A 6,392-nucleotide genomic window follows, 5' to 3' on the forward strand; every position below is an offset into this window, starting at 1 on the left:
CCTTCTTCTTCTTCTTCAATGTAGAATCTGTGTTCTGGGGCGCACATGACATTTCAGTGGTAAGCAAAGTTGGTGCTGCTAATGCTTGGGGGATTCCTTCCATATGACAGAGATTAAGAATATGTCTTAAGTCTTTTAATGTACTGAGTTCAAACTGACCTCAAAATAAATAAAAACTTGAAGAGCTACCATTTTAATAAAGGAGAAATACACATACTATACTATATACACACACACACATACTATAAATACACACACATACTATAAACTCCTAGTTAACTTTCCTCTTGAACTTGCCTTCTTGGTGTTTCATTAATTTTTCTAATTTTATGTGTCTTGTGCTTCATAATTAGTTGTGCATTTAATGCATAAACGTATAGAAAGACTGTGAGTGTTTAAGGCCTGAAGAATATAATTTGATGTATTTATGTTGTTAGTAAGATGACTTCAAGTCTTTACAAACTTTAAGCCAGTACACATTTTAGGGAGTTTTCCCATCCATACATGAAAGTCCACTGAACAATAAAAATATACATATCTGTGGGCTGAAGTTCAAATTTAGCCCAAAAAAAGTAGGCAAGGAACAGATGGGAAGCCATCCTCCCCATTGTCCTGCTCTCCCTGCAGATCTCTGCTCCAGAGAGTGTCCAGAAGTGAGGTCTTGGCACAGTGAGCCTCCAGATAACTACCGGGCTTGTAGTTCACCCCGAGGAAGATTCCCTTTCGTGGAGTAGGATGGAAGCTGCTGGAAGGCTTTGACTTGAGAAGAGATATAATCTGACTTGCTTTTCAAAGGCTCATCCTACCTATTTTGTTGAGAATACATAGACTTGGGTGCAGTGGCAAGCAGCAAGACCTATTTCAAGTCTCCTGTAAAAATTCAAGAAGACAATGGGGGTGGTAAACCACAGGGCTAGAGATGGAGATGGTGAACAGAGACTTGAAACTGTGTGTGCTTTGTAAACAGAGCCAAGAGGGGCTATCTACTGTGTCACATGTATTAAGAAGACAGTTAGGAGTGACCCCTGGTTTTTGTTCCAAGAAACTGGAATTCCATTGGGAATTACAACTAACTAAGTGAGATAAGACTGTGAAAGGAACAGAGCTGGAGAACAGGCTGAGAATTTGGCTTTGGATGTTTAATTTGAAATGCCTGATAAAATTCCGAATGGAGAGGTCAAAGGGGCCATTGGGTTTAGGTCTAGAATTGAGATATGCCCGTGCTGAAGACACTTATTTGGGAGCAGTAACAAGTTCAAGAAATAGTCTGCAGTGCTGGAGGTAGCCGTATGAACAGTCTGTCAGAAGACGGCAGAGCCTGCAGGTCAGGCGGAGAACTTTGTGCTGTGGGCAGAAGGAAGGGGTGGCCAGTTCTCCCTGCTGGATCACAAGAGAGGCGTCAGAGATTTCACCGAAACGGAGAATTGGCTTGCTCAAGGGACACTCCGAGCTGAAAAATTACAGGCCCAGATATGGACAATATCTCAGTTTTGAATGTTGTGGGAGTCCAAGTATTTTGGAAATACCAGAAGATTGAGCAATGCCGTTCAGGGAACAGGATGAGAGCAGGAAGTACTGTGACTCTTTCCTGACGAGAGAAGCCAGGCTCAGAAACTTTTACAGCTCAATTAATTGTCCGTATGTTAATCTAATAGTAAGACAAAAGAAGTTCTTGTATGTCCTTTTAATTTTGTTTTTTAAACAATTCACTTTCATTGTATTTTTTTTTTACAAAGTAAAAAAATGTATTTTTTATTTGAGTATGCTTGACACACAATATTGCATTAGTTTTGGTATACAACATAGTGATTTGACAAGTATATGTGTGTATATATATATATATATATATATATATATATATGCTACACTCACCATAAGTGTAGTTACTATCTAGCAGCATACAAGACCATTATAATAGCATTGACTATATTTTTTTAAATTTATTTTCAGCATAACAGTATTCATTGTTTTTGTACCACACCCAGTGCTCCATGCAGTCCGTGCCCTCTCTAATACCCACCACCTGGTTCCCCCAACCTCCCACCCCCCACCTCTTCAAACTCTTCAGATTGTTTTTCAGAGTCCATAGTGTCTCATGGTTCACCTCCCCTTCCAATTTCCCCCAACTGCCTTCTAACTCCCCATGTCCTCCATGCTATTTGTTATGCTCCACAAATAAGTGAAACCATATGATAATTGACTCTCTCTGCTTGACTTATTTCACTCAGCATAATCTCTTCCAGTCCATATTTTACAACATCGCTGGTACATAATAAATTGTCAGGAAAGTTATCTTTCACCCCAAATAGTTAGAAAAGCTCAGACATAGAATATGAGGAGAGCACCTGGCTAAAAGTAATACTGGAAGTAAAGAGCAGGACACCCAGGCCATTGTGTGTCATGTTGTGTTTTGTGGATGTTATCTCATAAGAAAGCCAGTATGTTTAAAAATATATTTAAAAACGCTTAGAAAAATATATCTCAAACATGTGCCAAAATTTGCTAATGTACTGGGGCACCCAGGTATCTCAGTCAGTTAAACATCCACCTTTAATTCAGGTCATGATCCTGGGGTCCTGGGATCAATTCCCACATCAGGCTCCCTGCTCACTGGGAAGCCTACTTCTCCCTCTGCCTCTACCCCGTTTCCCACTCATGTGCTCTCTCTCTCTCACTCCTTCTCTAATAAATAAATAGAATCTTTTAAAAATTTACTAATGTACTAACAAGCCAATCAGAAAATTGTTGACACAATAAGAAATGTGGGTTTCAGGAAAGGTGTGGAACTGGAGGGGTGGCAAATTTGGGAACCAGAATATGTGCCAGGTCGGAGTGATCACCATTTCATTTCACAGATCTGTAAAAGCATGAAGGCCAGGTGCATTTTTTTACACAGGAAGTCTGTAGAAGGATGATAGGAGATGCCAGGTGTGCAGACATAAGGTCAGAAGAAGAAAAACAATGAAGCAGCTGATAGAGATACAACTGTGTCTGTAACTGGGGTAGCGCGCTAACTAACAGGAAGGCATGGATGCAGCAGACCTGATTTCCAGCATTGCTGGGGTTTTCCCCGCAAGCCGCTGACTCTTAACGCTGATGACACACTTCTCCCACTTCTTACTTAAGGATATTTTATTTAACTTTTTGACACAAGGAAGAGTGTTTGGTTGGAATGAGCTATAATGTTTCATTTTAGAAAGAAAACAGGGTCTGCAGCGTAGAGGAGGGAGTTAAGGGATCAGGACACGTTTTCAATAGTTCCTGTGTAATTTGATGAAGGACTCAACTAAAGCAATGAGAGAAGATAAATCCTGACTACACAATCTAACCCAAATTAGGAGTTAAACAGCACACCATTGCGGGGAAAAGTTGTTTTGCTTTAAGGCAAAGAAGAATCACCGACTGGACTTTGCTCTTCTCTGAACCCTGGTGGGTTGATGCCAACAGCTACAGGGCAGCGTTGTGAATGGGAATTAAAGAGGGACGGAGCTCAGACCTGAGAGTATATGTGTCAGGAGGCCTCATCTATGTGGGGGACATGGATTCACATTCCTCAAAGGGTCATGCCACCGGGGAAGCACCAGAACTACCTCTGGGTCCTGCAGGGACAGCTCTGCAAATGGCACCGAGCATGACGTGGGGGGACCAGCAGCTCAGTGAACCAGCCCACGTTCCACATTTGTCTGGAAACCATTCTGACTCTTCTTAAATGTGTGCCTCCCCAGGCTTCCTGAAAAATCCGGCTTAGTCACCTCAAGAAGGAAGTAGTAAATTTCTTGCAAACAAGACACGTGTGAGATTAGGCTGTAGAGCACTTTGGAAGGTTGTACGGCCGTACATAGCATTCAAGGAAAATTAGCTATATGCCCATCATGATGGCACGATTTCCTTTGTTTCCTTTTTGCCTTATCATGTCTTTATGTCATCCACAGGGAGAAGAATATTTTCACACTGTTTGAAACATACCTGCCCCAGATAGGCTCAGATGGTTGGGTGGCTAACCCAAAAACATCTGATAGAGCAGAAGAGTGAAAGAACGACCCTTATATAATTGAAATGCTTTATTTCGACTCAAAATGCCGAAACATACACATATTCATGCATATTTTCACTTAGGGATAAAGCTTTTACTTTAAGTGTTGGCCCACGTGATTGGAGAACTTCAGACCATATTTAGCATTAACCCATAACCCATTACAAAACTTCTCACGAATTTATGGATGAGCGGGAACTTAGAGATACTTGCAAAATAATCTAAGCAAACGACACTTCTAGGTTTTTATGATTTTCCTTTCTTCTGTGATTTTCTTGCTCATATTTTATTTTTCCAGAACACTCCATCTGCCTCTATTAGACACAAATAATCTTGATTGCAATAACATCTCACCAGGCCATACTACAGAATTACATGTCACCAGCAGGATAATTAGGATAATAAATGCAACTGTCACACTCGGTTCTGAGGACAGACGTAGACAGTGTAGCCTGGAAGGGCTGAGCCACACAGACACCCCGGGAAGTAATGTGCTGGACGCGAGTGTTGATTATGCGGAGGAATCAGCCAGGGAGCTTTCCCCGGGGAAGAGAGCGTGCTGGCTGTAACTGTTTACATAAAACACACGTTCCCTGTTTACAAGCTATTGTCGCAGTCACATACTTAATGTTAACCATTTTTCCTTTGGGTGATGAAACATAATTTTAACAAATCAGGAGATTTTTATTCTAGTATGGGTTGGGTCACTGGGCAGAGAAAAAAATTCTAATTAATAGAACCGACTCTCCTAAGTAGAAGACAAGCTCTGGGCTCACTGGATAATTTGCATATTCATAGGGGAAAACACACACACACACAAAAAAAAAACCGAAAAGCCCCTCAGTTGTCCAGATAAAAAAAGTTCAAGGCACATCAGTTTGAAGAGTTTTAGGTATTGTCTCAAATTACATGGCTTGAAATAATAGGTTTAAAATAATAAAATAACAAAATAAAATAACATTTAAAATCAATTCCATTTAGTATTTGTAGTTCAAATTATGACGAGTCAGGGGAGGTTCATACTGGGACCGTTGCAGGGTCAGTGGGCTGCGAGACCCGAGCCTTTTGAGGCTTTCCGGAACATTGTGTTCCACTTCAGCAGCAAGTGTGATGTCATTACTGGTTGTTTTAGGTCCATTATTAAAACAAAATTGTATCCATTAAAAACTTGAACACGTCACCATGAAAACAAAGCAAAACTACAAACAATGATTTAAATGTATCTAATGTATAATTAATATAATAAGAAAATGGTTTTAAATTTTGGGAAAAAATCAACAGTTCTGGTAATATTGATGGATCTTCTCATCACTGGAAAACCCAGTTCTTTGTATTGAAATCTTGCTCTTCCTTTAAGATCCAGTTCAAATTTTCTTTCCCCTTTTCTCATCTCACTTATTCCATTTTTTTTTTCCTTCAGAAAGAATATATATATTTTTTTCTTTTGGCTCTCATAACTCTTAGTTTATACCCTTTTAACAGATTTGGTCATCATCCGTTGTCATAGTTTCCTTTCTCTGTTCATGTTCCTACCCTTCCCTCCTCTCTATAAACTATCAGCTTACTGGTCATAATTTTTCCACTTTGCATGGAACCTGGTACATAGTGGGTTTACTACTTATAGATGGTTTACTACTTATAGATGCCTGTGTCTTTGATAAGACATTGCCAGTAGCTTTGGATCCTATTCTCTACTCATCCAGGAAAGCTAACCATGACCACCTTTCAATTTGATTATTGTCTTCTCATAAAAATACATACATACATATATATACATATATATATGCATGTATATATATATACATACACCAAAATATATATGTATATATATGCTTTTCTCTTTTGAGAGAGATATATTTTGGTGTATATATATATATATATATATATATATATATATATACATATGCACACGCAAACACACACACACACACACATTATGCTTTTCTCTTTTTGCCAAGCGTGAGTTGTTTCATTGTTTGTTTGTTTGTTTTGGGAGAGAGTGTCAGCAGGGAGGGGCGGGGGAGAAGGAGAGAGAGAGAATCCCAAGTGGACTCCATGCTCGGCACAGAACGCAGCACAGGGCTCGGTCTCATTACCCTGAGATCATGACCCGAACTGAAACCAAGAGTCTGATGCTTAACCAACTGAGCCATCCAGGTGCCCCAGTTTTTTGTTTCTCATCCAAGCATTGAACAACATAGCATCTAGACTGACTCATCTGTTTTCTGGACTGGGAGGAAAGAGAAAGGTCTTAATCCTTGGAAATGCTGTCCATGTCAGGACTGGATTGGTAAAAGGACAGGAAAAAGTATCCTGTCTTTGACAACTATAGCTTCCCTCATTAATTTCAGGATTTTTG

This window comes from Enhydra lutris, unplaced genomic scaffold (genome assembly GCF_002288905.1).
Source record: "Enhydra lutris kenyoni isolate GAN:26980312 unplaced genomic scaffold, ASM228890v2 scaffoldscaffold94, whole genome shotgun sequence".
NCBI lineage: Eukaryota > Metazoa > Chordata > Mammalia > Carnivora > Mustelidae > Enhydra > Enhydra lutris.